At 40.8% G+C, this 12,541-nt stretch overlaps 1 pseudogene; it reads left to right on the top strand.

Annotated features, from left to right (window-relative positions):
- The first annotated feature begins 10,006 nt into the window (after positions 1-10,006).
- On the top strand, positions 10,007-10,514 carry LOC124961079 (adiponectin receptor protein 1-like; annotated as a pseudogene).
- The last annotated feature ends 2,027 nt before the right edge of the window (positions 10,515-12,541 follow it).

The raw sequence follows: 12,541 nt of genomic DNA, 5'->3' as shown, positions 1-12,541 counted from the left end.
GCTATGCTCTCCTTTTTCCCTGTGGAAAGAATGGTGGGCCCAGTGGGTCTCTCTTGGCACTGGGCTGGGCCACCTTGGGGGAAGGGCAACTTGGGAAGTGAACCTGTTCTTACCCTCTTTGATGTGTTTATCCTAAAATATATTTTGTGGGCTGAAACTTCTCCAACAGATTCTGGAACTCCCACAAAGGTACTTTTGTTTTGTTTTGTATCAGGGATTGAACCCAGTGGTGCTTAACCACGAAACCACATACCTAGTCACCTGCCCTTTTGTTTTGAAACAGGGTCTTGCTAAGTTGCTAGGCTGACTTTAGAACTTGCGAGCCTCTTGCCCCAACCTCCTGCAATGATAATGATGGTGGCCATGACTGACAATGGCGATAGAAATTTTGATTGAGCATTAGATTGAAATTACAATAAAGTCTCTACCTGTGTCTATGAAGACATTTGAATCAACTTCCACTTGAGGAAAAAGTTACTGCATCTAACTGTAGTGCTCTCAGTAAAGACATGTCACTTGCATATATCGGCTCTTATGTTGGATCTTTCTGTCTTGGTTGAACCTCCTGAGGGACTCAAAGTCTTGGTCTAGTAAGACCTGCTAAGCAGTGCGACAGCCAAAGGGACACACAAATAACAACAGCAATGATAAAACCCATCAGAAAGAAATTTTAATGACCATTATGGAAAATTGAAGATGCTTGGAATATAGAAAAATAAAAGGTTTTAAAAAAATTTATCAACTATTTCATCTAGAATAGTTTAAAGTTATTGTACATATTTACTAAAGACAAGCTAAAATAAAACAAATGAAGCAGAATTCCACTAAATATTTAACCAGCCTTTAAAAGACTGCCTCTTTTTCTTCCCACATATATTTTTTAAAGAAGGAATCTCGGGGTCAGCTAGAGAGGGTAATTCAGCTCAAGAACCTTGGGCGAGAACAGACTCCAGGAATGCAGGGGCCTCAGCAGCAGGTGAGTCTGCAATGGGCAGAGACTGTATGGAAACCGACCCAGGTAGAAGACAGATTCCCACAACGGACGGGTTTCAGTGTATCTAGTAACCCCAGGACTGCGCTGGGCTTGTGCTGGTATCAAAGGTGGTATAGTTCGCCAGGTAGAGAATTAAAACAGAACTATGACTGCGTCATGCTTGCTACTTGTGCATCTAGTTAGGAACAAAATCTCAGCCTGTTCCTGCAGGACATATCTTCTGGAGAACCATGGAGTCAAGGGTGAGATAGAGTACTTGGTCAACTGAGTTCAAGTTCAAGGAAGGTTCAAGTCCTTGTGCAAATAAGAAGACAAAGTGGGAAGCCCAATGAACATAGCAAGTTCTGGAGAGGCTGACGTGTGCCCAGAATGTCCACATGTGGATTTATTGTAGAAGATTAATTCTATATCTCATTAGCAGATGAATAAATCTACTCAGTATGTCTGCCTTAGAACAAGAATTCAGGAGTGCTCCCTTAGCCTTGTTGTCTACAGCTGAGTAGGAGGAAATGATTCTCATATCTCACCCTGAAAAAGTGCTGGGGCGGGACAGGAATCTCACCCTAATGAGTGAGGAACGTGCAGACGACACACTACTGATAGTTCTTGGGAAAAATCTAGTAGCCCGCAGCATGGTTTATTCAGTTCAAAAGGCTTGACTGGAGCACCATACAGCCTATGTCATGGACACACTATTGGACATGATCCTCAGTGACCTGAAAAACCACACCCTGGCTTCCCAGCTAATGATCTGAGACTTGGGCAACTCTCAAATGCTTGAGGACATCTTTCCATAAAACAAAGCTTTAGTTCCCTTCCTATCAATACTAATATGTTGCAAATATAAAGAAGATGCTCTTATAAAAAGCCGACTGAAAGAAGTCTTTCTAGAAAAAAGAGAGATAGGTTAATGGAAGAAAATGGAAGGTTTCTTAAAGTCTATTCATTGGAATTTCACTGTACAATTCAAGATAATCTCTCTAACCATGTCCTGTTTCCCCAACATCAGAACCATATCTCCTTTTGGGTGACCTCAGGTACAGCCAAACAAAAACTCATGACTTGCCCCATAAATACCCTGCCTTTTTCTGTTTCATGCTACCCTATCCTCTTCCTCACTGAGTTTTGACTATTTTTTGTCAAACCTACATTAATGATCACTTCATACAAAAATTTCAGTCAAAACTCAGTTTCTGTATGAAGTTGTTCTCATTTATCTTCTTTGACTTATTCTTATTTTCTGTGTAAATATATGCATTTAAGTCCATTTAAATATATGCTAGGAATACAGGAAGGTACATACAGTTTTTTAGAATACATACAATTTGAATCGATCTAGAACAAGTAAAAAAATATTTTTCAGTACTGGGAACTGAGCCCAGGATCATGCTATTATTGAGTCTTTTTATTTTGATACAGGGTCTCACTAAGTCACCGAGGCTGGCCTTGAACTTGTGATCCTCCCCCTCAGCCTCCAGAGTCTCTGGGATAACAGGTGTGCACCACCATGCCCAGTGAACAAGTCAAATTTTAATAATTAAACACTGGAGAAGAGCATTCAGTCATGATCACTATCACCATCATTGTCGTCATCATTGTTATCATCAGAGAGAATTCTTACTGCATGCTCACTGCAGGCCAAATACTGTTCTCAGCACTTAATACACCTTCTTTCAGTTGATTCTCATGGCAACACTATGGGATGAGTATTATTAGCTCCATTTTATTGATAACCACACTGAGGCACTGATAGACTAAGAAACCTGTCCAAGATAACTCAACTACTAAGCCATGGAACAAAGTTTCACACTCGGAGGTTGCAACTGTAACCACCATACTGCGTAAGGAATTGGTGGTGCAAACAAGAACAGGGACGGAGAATAGCCATAAGCTAGCTAATATGACTGAACGCCGACAAGAGTGTCTAGTTTCTGGAGAGACAGACAGGATAAACTATGGAAGGCCCTGAATTATTTCACCAAATTTACTTTTCTAGAAGTTATTCTGTGGATAATAGAGAGCTACAAGTTTTTTTTAGTAGATGAATGGTATGAGTGGAATTTACAGATAACTGAAATTCAGCAGGAACCACTGGTTCTCTTCTTTATAATGTGTTCACCTAGTAAAGAACTTAGCATTCAATTAATTTTGACTCAAAAGTGCATTTTTAAACAATATAACCTATGCACACAATCTCCCAATGAAGACATAAGAATTCAGTTCTTTATAGACAAGTAAGTATGTAATAATAATGACTCTTGCTAACTTTATGAAATTGTTTTCCAAATCTCCCACTTCCATGGTGTACAAACACACACACATACACATGCACACACACACACACACACACACACACTCCTCTAATTATTGAATGTATTTATCATCTGAATCTTCATTAAGTAAAGAAAAGAGTAGGGAATATGTTTTCTCTGTATAAATCTTCTCCTTCCATTCTAGGTAGCCTGCAATTACCAGCCAAAGCAATACTGACAGGGGCTTAGAAAGAACAATTGGAGATGTGAGAATTATGCGTATGAACTGAGTTTAATGAAATCCCTTTGCTGGGAGAAATGGAAGCACTAACAGATACTCAACTTATTAGTTGCTCATATCATGCTCCCACTGGAACCTTCTGAAGGAAACTGCATAAAGCAGAAAATCTGCGCTGGGCAAACCTGCTGCAGCTGAACTCTGAAACCACTCAGGTCGCTTACTGTGCATAGCTTCCAGTCCTTGTTTGTGGTGTAACCACGTCAGTAAACCTTGATTGTGGTTAATTAGCTTAACCCATTAAATTACTGAGTTGTTTAATAAGACACAGATTGGTTAATATTTTGGCAGCACATCAAAAAGTATAACATATATGTGCTATCTCAATTTCTCATCTTTCCCTTTAAAATTTAATGTATTTTCCCACAAACCCTTCAACTATTCCAAATATGAGTTTTATTTCAGGACTCTAAATTCCCTGTTTGCTTGAATCAGGAAGTCACTGTATTCATTACCTTGGGGGGACATTTTTCAGTGACTGAAATGAAACCAAGTGTTCATACCAAGAGCTTATGCTTAGAATCTGGCATTTCCCTGGGAATTATTGACCTTTTGCTACAGCCCTAAAAGCAGACAAAGCCTGATTTTCTAGACCCAAATCACACAATTCATATACTGTGGTGTAGAAGTGTATTATCTCAATCAATTCCTGCTGGTTTTTAAAAAAATTTTATTTATTTTGTACGAGGGTTTGAAGCCAGGAGTGCTTAACCACTGAGTCACATCTCCAGTTCCTTTTTATTTTTTATTTTGAGACAGGGTCTCACTAAGTTGCTTAGGGCTTTGTTAAATTGCTGAGGCTGGCTTTGAACCTCCAATCCTCCTGCCTCAGCCTCCCAAGCTGCTGGGATCACAGGCATGTGCCACCAGGGTCAGCTACTTGTTGGGTTCATGGGAAGGATTTTGGTCCTCCTGGTTCAGTCTAAGAGAGGGCAGTCTTCATGTGGAGGGCCAATGGCTTAAGCTTCTCAATGCTCATAACAGGAAGGCAGATATGACAGCCATACATTTTATTGATGTTATGAACATATTTTAATTAGCAACCATTGCTGTAAAGTTATTGTCAGAAAGCAGAGCCCTTAATTATCTACCCAGATAGTACTTTAGAAATACTTCTTCCCTACTTCCCAGATATCCTTTCTAGTGAAGCAGTAACAACATTCAGGAGCTAATCTGACTGGGGATTTGGAAGGAGAAACTGGCTACCTGTAGGCTAACTCCTGTCACATGGGAGAGGATCAACAGTTCTTCCCTGCTCCTCCTAATCTCTTTGCGGAGAGGACTTCCCTGGTCCAGGGCTGCTGATAACCAGTTTCTGAGGTCTAGTCATGGGTCATTCACTTGTCTATATGTAGAGGCCATGTTTTCCAAGTCAGGGTGGGGAGCCATCCATGTTTAGCAGAGTCAGGCTTGGCTGAACCATGGGATACAGAGGTCTGACTCCCAGGAACTGGCAGTCATAAAGTCTTAAACTGGGAGACTGTTTAAGACTTCCGGGAAGTAGGTGACCCTGTACAGAGTGGCCTCACCCCTGTTGATATGCTAATTCTCTAAGCAAATGGTTTCCCTAACTCCACCCCTTCCTGTTCCTCCAGTCTTGGCCCCTTTACCTATATGACTATAAATAAAGGAGAAGGTGGACTCCTCCGTCTTTTTGGAGGCCAGATCTGGTATGGCCCGATCCATCACACCCCCTTCCATTTGAAAGGAGTACTGGCCCTTGTGTTTATTGATTAGATAAGTTTATTAGTAATTAATTGATCGCCAGCACCGTCGTACTCCAACAGAAACTCCTTGCCTCATCCACAAGTAGGTCTCGTGAGCAATGAAGGTGACATTTGTGTCCTCTGTCTGCTGATGGATAGTTTTCAGTCAATTCAGAATGTGGTTGATAAAAAAAAAGGGGGCATCATTTATTGGGTCGCATGTAACACCCCGATAACTACTTAAGTCTGACTGAGAAAAGTTATATTTAATCAAGACAACCTCTCAAGCCAGTGATTCATTTCTTAAGGTCATAAAAGTTTTGGTCCAGTTTCACATTATACTGAAAATATATAGCGAGAGCATATTAATGTCAGAATTGTGTTCACTGAGTCAAACATTAATGTTGACTTTTTACTGGCAGTCACGATTAGAAGGGGCTGAATAAATAACATCTCTCCTGACAGTTGATGACAGGATTGTCTATTATAGGTCTGTGATTCAATATTCCTTTTGTTTATTCCATGTGGTAAATTTACTTTAGATGAGAAGAGCACGAGAATATTATCTTACTCAAAAAATTGGTATGTTTACATAGTAAGGTAAAGATACCTATGTAACCTCTCGTATTTCTTTCTTTGACTTTGCTATCAGGAAATGCTTGGTCTGGTGTAATGTTCAGGCATGTAACTATCACAGGTAATATGAATAGCATTTTTGCTTCATTCTTTTCATAACTTTAATTTCTAATTTCTCTTTCAATAATATGCACACAATCAGTTTTGTAGGCCATCCCAAATTCTTTAAATGTGAACCAGTACAGTTGAAATAAAATAACAGAAAAATAAAAGTCAGAGACTCCTGGTTTATAATCCAGCATGGAAAGAGCTTAAAATTCATTAGTTTTTAACTCACAAAATGCAAAAGCTGAACAAATGGAAAATCAACAACTCTGCTTAGATCTACCGGAGAAATGAGGACTTAGGGCAATACATGCTGATGCACAACCTACAGAAACAGAAACTCAGGAGCAGAATCTAGGGAACCAGAGGCAGGGGAGGAAAACTTAACCTGTAATTGATGAATTTCTAGAGGTACCGTGTGGACAAGTCTGAGAACTAAAAACTCAAGTGGACCCTGCACTCAGTGAGTTTTACCTCTAAGAGCTCTGTGAAATTCTCACAGTGAAGACTGAAGAAAAATACCCTTGTGCTTCTGACGGGTAGAGGAGAAAGAGAGTCATTTTGAAACAGATTCAGGCAACTCAGTTTTTCCTGGTTGTTTTCAGTGGCCAATAGCACAGTAGCATAGGGTTCGTAAATTTTAATGAAAAGAGGCTTATTCTGGCTCATGGTTCTAAAGGTTCAAGGTCAAAGGGCCATATCTAGTGATGGCTTTCTATTTTTTTTTTTTTTTTTTGCGGTGCTGGGGATCGAACCCAGGGCCTTGTGCTTGCAAGGCAAGCACTCTACCAACTAAGCTATCTCCCCAGCCCTAGTGCTGGCTTTCTTGCTGGTAGTGTCCCAAGGTGGCACAGAACATCACCTGGTAATAGACAAGGAGTACGTGTGTGTGTGTGTGTGTGTGTGTGTATCTTCTGGTCTCTCTTCCTCTTCTCCACCCTAATGACCTCACCCACTCCTAATCACCTCCCAAAGATACCACCTCTAAACACCATAAGTCATATTGTTTAAACTCTTGAACTACCTCATAGCGGGGATTAAATTTCAATACATGAAACCTTGGGGGGACACACTCAAATCATATTCAAACCATAGTTTTTTTTTGTACCAAAGTCTTCCCTGGAGAGAAATTATTTTACTTTATCTAAACTGACATGTTTTACCAGAGCGTAAACATTATGGGGGAAAGCAAAGACCTAACTCCAGCCTCCTCTGACCTGCCTGTTTTACCTAAAAGGGAGGAAAAACACAATAAAACTGAGGAGCACTTATAAACGTTACAGTCTAGGGGTATTGGCTAACTAAAAACTGAGACCTAACCATAGGACTATACAATGTGTGCCCTCATTGTACATTTTACCACCTCATGATGGGGGCTTTTGTATAATGACAGGGTCACATAAACTGAAAGAACTGCATATCTCAAGATTTTATTTAAGAAGACGCCTCTAGGGAACCCAAAGACCAAATAAAGAACATCAGAAGAAATTCTAACGTTTGATACATACAACTACAGCAAATGGTATACATATTCTAATCTCCTAGTTAGAAGTCTTAATCTGTTTTGTGTTGCTACAATAAAATACCTGATACTGGCTGCTTTACACAGAAAAGAGGTTTATTAAGCTCACAGTTTTAGAAGCCCACACTCCAAGATTGGTGGCTCTATCTGTTTGGTTACATCACAAGGCAGATGATATCTTGGCAGGAGTGTGAAAGAGATCACCTGGTGAGACAAGGAGCAAGAGAAAACAGACACAGCCAAACTTGCTTTACAACAACCCAGTCTCAAGGGAATCAATCCACTCCTAGAGACCAGCACTCATTCCTTCCGAGAGTGGTGCCCCCGTGACCTACCTACGGTTCACTAGGCCCCCTCTTAAAGGTTTCACCATCTCGATATTGCCACTCTGAGGACATGAACCTCTGCAGAACACACTCGAACTGTATCTAAACCAAAGCCCCAGATCAACACAGATCTTCACATTAGAGGCCCACCTACCTCGGTTCCTTTTACCTAGTACATTAGGTCCAGATTCTAACCAAAAAAAAGGAGAAAAAAACCACCACAATTTGAAGACACAAAACAAGTATTAGAACCAAACTCAAATTCATATATGGTGCAGATTTTGGAATCACAGAGCAGGAATTCAGAACAATGATTAATATGATATGAATTCGAATGAAAAAGTAGACAATGTGAAAAAACAGGTGGTCAGTATACCAGAGAAATGACAACTCAAAGAAAAAGAAATCAAAAGGAAAGGTTAGGAAAAAAAAAAAAAAAAACTCACAGTAAGAAATTGCCTTGATGGGATAGACTGGATACGACTGAAAAAGAATCCATGAGCTTAAGTAATGTCAGGCGAAAATTCCAAAGCTAAAAGGCAAAGGGGAAAATGAATGAGAAGTCTGAACAGAATATTCAAGAACTGTAGGACAAATACAAAAGATATAACATGTGACATGAAAAAAAGAAAGAGAGAAAAATAAAGAGAAGGAAGAAATACTTGAAAAAATAATGACTGAGATTTTTAAAAATTAATGATCAACCCCAAACTTTAGATGCAGGAAGCTCAGAAAACACCAAGTAGGATAAATAACAAAATAAAACACCTAAACTTCACATACATCTTAGCCCACTTTCTATTGCTATAAGTGAATATCACAAACTGGGTAATTTATAAATAAAGATTTTTTTTCATCTCACAGTTCTGGAGGCTAGGAGGCCTAAGGTCCAGGGACCTGGGGAGGTCCTTCTTGCTGGTGAGGGCTCTCTGCAGAGTTGTAGCATGGTGTAGGACATCACATAGCGAGATAGGCACATCACTGTGGGTCTTTTTTCCTCTTCTAACCAAGTCACTGATGCAATCATGGTGGTCCCACCCTTGTGACATCGTCTAATCCTAATTGCGTACCAGTGACTCCACATCCAAATACCATTAGCATATGACTTTGGGAATTGTTTTAGTCAGCTATTTTGCTGCTGGAACTAAAAGATCCGACCAGAACAATTGTAGAGGAGGAAAGGTTTATTTGAGGGCTCACCGTTTCAGAGGTCTTAGTCCATAGAAGTTCAGTTCCATTCCTCGGGACTTGAGGTGAGGCAAAACACCATGGTGGAAGAGTGTGGCAGAGGGAAGCAGCTCACATTATCAGAAAGCAGAGAGAGAAGTCTCCACTTGCCAGATACAAATATATTACCCAAATTCACACCCTAAGTCCCACCTCTTCCAACCATACCCTACCACTTCGTTAATCAGGGGATTAAATCACTGATTGGGTTAAGACTCTTACAACCTAATCATTTCTCCTCTGAATCTTCTTGCATCGTCTCACACATGCAAGATTTTGGGGAACACCTCACATCTAAACCATAACAGGAATTAATTTTCACATGCATTTGGGAGGGGACAAACACCCAGACCATAGCAACATATCGCATGCAAACTGCAGGCAGTGAAAGGAAGAAAGTCTTGAAAGATACCAGAAGGGGATTAGGGGGAGGGAAAAAGGAGAGGGAAAGAGAAGTACTGGGAATTGAAATGGAGCAAACTATATTATATGCATTTATGAATATGTCAAGATGAACCCTGCTATTATGTATAACACATTAATGAATATTTTAGAAAGAAAAGATAAGGATTATGTTGGAGTTCTCTTCAGAAACCATGCAATCAAGAAGAGAAGGGAGGAGTTGGGGATATAGTTCAGTTGGTAAAGTGCCTTTCAAGCACAGGGCCCTGGGTTCGATCCCCGGCACCAAAAAAAAAAAAAAAAAAAAAAAAGAAGAGAAGGGAGTGAAATAATAATTAAGTATTGAAACAAAAATGCCACCATCCTGGAATTCTGTCTCCAGCAAAATTATCCTTCAAAAGTAAAAAGTAAGTTTCATGCCTCTTCCAGTCAAGGGAGGATACTAAAGGACCAAGGCCATTCAGCAGGAAAGGGTGACCCCCTAACAGGGCATGTCCCCCTGGCCTGTCCACTATCACAGGGAGATCTTTGACCCTGGATCTGAGAGATTCCAAATGATTCTAAAGCTAAAGCTTCATAGTATTGAGGTAACAGCCAGATGTTTTCCCACAAAGGATCCATGGTGGCACAGGGTAGTGACACTCCTACCACTAATCAAGAAATTGCCATAGTGGAACTGGTTAAACTGGGACTCCTGCTAGATAAGAAGGACAAATGAATAATTGCCCCCCACTATCCAAGTTGAAGAAGAGCATAAAAAGGGGGAAGAACAGGTATTTTCTCTTTCAAGCACATCATGCCCTGGAGAAAATGGAGGAGTTTGTATATGAGTGATTGCAAAGAACTTTGGAAAATCATCCCCAGTGATGTGGTCTGTGAATACCTGCTGCATGGCCACGGACCCCCATGCCCGCCCCTCAGCCTCTTCAAGAGCATCTTCCATATCTACACATAAGCTGGCACGGTCTGGATTCATCTCCTTGGTTTTATGCTCTTTCCTTTGGGAAATCTTGCCCATACTCAGATCAAATGTGTATTTCATGGTCCTTCCACAGGAGAAGGTGGTTTGGGGGATGTTCTTTTTGGGTACAGTGCTCTGCCTCAGTTTCTCCTCTTTCACATCATCTATTTTCTTTTTTTAAATGTACTGGTTCTTTTTAGTTATACATGACAGTTGAATTCATTTTGATATAATTATACAAGCATGGAGTATATTTTATTCTAGTTAGAGTCCCATTCTTATGGATGTAAATAGTATGGGATTCACTGTGTGGTTTTCATATATGCACATGGAAAAACTATGTCAGATTCATTCCACTGTCTTCTCTTTGCTTATCCCCCTCCCTTCTCTCAATTCCTATTGTCTAATCTACTGCACTTCTGTTCTACTCCTCACTCCTCCCTTTTTGTGAGTTAGCTTCCACATATCAGAGAAAACATTCAATCTTTGGTTTTTTAGGACTAGCTTACTTCACTTAGCATGATAGTCTCCAGATCCATCCATTTGCTAGCAAATGCCATAAAGTCATTCTTTTTATATGATAATACATACGACACTTTCTTTATCCATTCATCTGTTAAAGGGCATCTAGGTTAGTTCCTTAGCTTAGCTTTGTAAATTGAGCTGCTATAAACATTGATGTGGCTGTGTCACTGTAGTATGCTGATTCTAATTCCTTTGGGTATAGACTGAGGAATGGGATAACAGGGTCAAATGGTGGTTCCAGTTCACATTTTCTGAGGAATCTCCATCTTGCTTTTCAGAGTGGTTGCACCAATTTGTAGTCCCACCAGCAATGTATGAGGGTACCTTTCTCCCACATCCTTGCTAACATTTATAATTATTCATATTCTTGATAATTGTCATTCTGACTGGAGTGAGATGGAATCTCAGTGTAGTTTTAATTTGCATTTCTCTAATTGCTAGAGACTCATCATCTATTTTCATTCAGAGAAAGGCTTGGACTTATTCCAACTGAATTATACAGACATCACTTTGCTAGTTATGGGGAACCTTTCCCCTGGGCTCTATTGCTCCTCTTGCTCCTGATAACCGTGACTCTGTTGCCTGTGTCCTGGGTGTTTCTGAATCCCTGTGGCACAGTGGGTCAGGTTTGCACCTCCTAAGCATCAGAAGGCAAGAGAAAGAGTGCTCCTGGACTCGGTTTGTGTTGTGGTGCCTGCTGGCACTTCACTCTCACTGAGGTTTTATCAAGGCCACCAGAGAGCCAGACAGGCTGTCTTCCTCATTGCTGTGAGGTACATCACCAGAGCTGGCTGGCTTTTATGCCAGTCAAATTCCTGCGCACTTCTGTCCCAGAAAATTTCACATATGGTTCTAACCTCATCAGGTTTTTCTATGTCCTGGTGGTAGAGGCAGTCTTTGTATGCTTCTACAAAGTTTCCAACTGTTTTGGTCAGCTCTTTCGCTGCTGTGAAGCAAGTGATCTGACCAGCACAATTATAGAGAAAAGGTTTATTTGAGGGCTCATGGTTTCAGAGATTTAGTCCATAGTAGGCCAGCTCCATTTCTTGGGGCTCAAGGTGAGGCAGAACATCAAGAACATCATGGCAGAAGAGCATGGCAGAGGGAAGCAGCTTGCATCATGAGGGAGAGGGAGAGGGAGGGGGAGGGGAAGGGGTTGGGGAGGGGGACTCCACTCTCCAGATATGAAATATGTAGCTCAGAGGCACCCCCAATGAACCACTCCCTCCAGCCACACCCCGCCTGCCTCCAGTTACCACTCAGGGATTAATTCACTGATCAGGTTAAGACTTTTACAACCCATTCATTTCTCCTCCGAACCTTCTTGCATCGTCTCCCATATGAGCTTTTGGGGGAACACCTCATATACACACCATAACACCAACCTTCAGGAATTCCATTGTGCCTAGCAAGTGGTTGAACTGGTGACTCCCTTCTCTGAGTCTCACCCCTGAGGAACTTCCCAAATACCTGAAGTAAAAGGAAGAGTTGGCTCTTTGTAGAAGAAATTTTTAGTACCAACGGACTTCTGCATACTTACATTCCCACTGGGCAATGAACTTTCCATGGCCATTTTCCTAGCTTGGGATAAAGCGGATGATCTAGCTGAGACATCCTTCTCCTCTGCAAGGCAACTCCTTTCCTCAA

This window comes from Sciurus carolinensis, chromosome 12 (genome assembly GCF_902686445.1).
Source record: "Sciurus carolinensis chromosome 12, mSciCar1.2, whole genome shotgun sequence".
NCBI classification, from domain to species: domain Eukaryota; kingdom Metazoa; phylum Chordata; class Mammalia; order Rodentia; family Sciuridae; genus Sciurus; species Sciurus carolinensis.
This window is presented reverse-complemented; position numbering and strand designations above follow the sequence as displayed.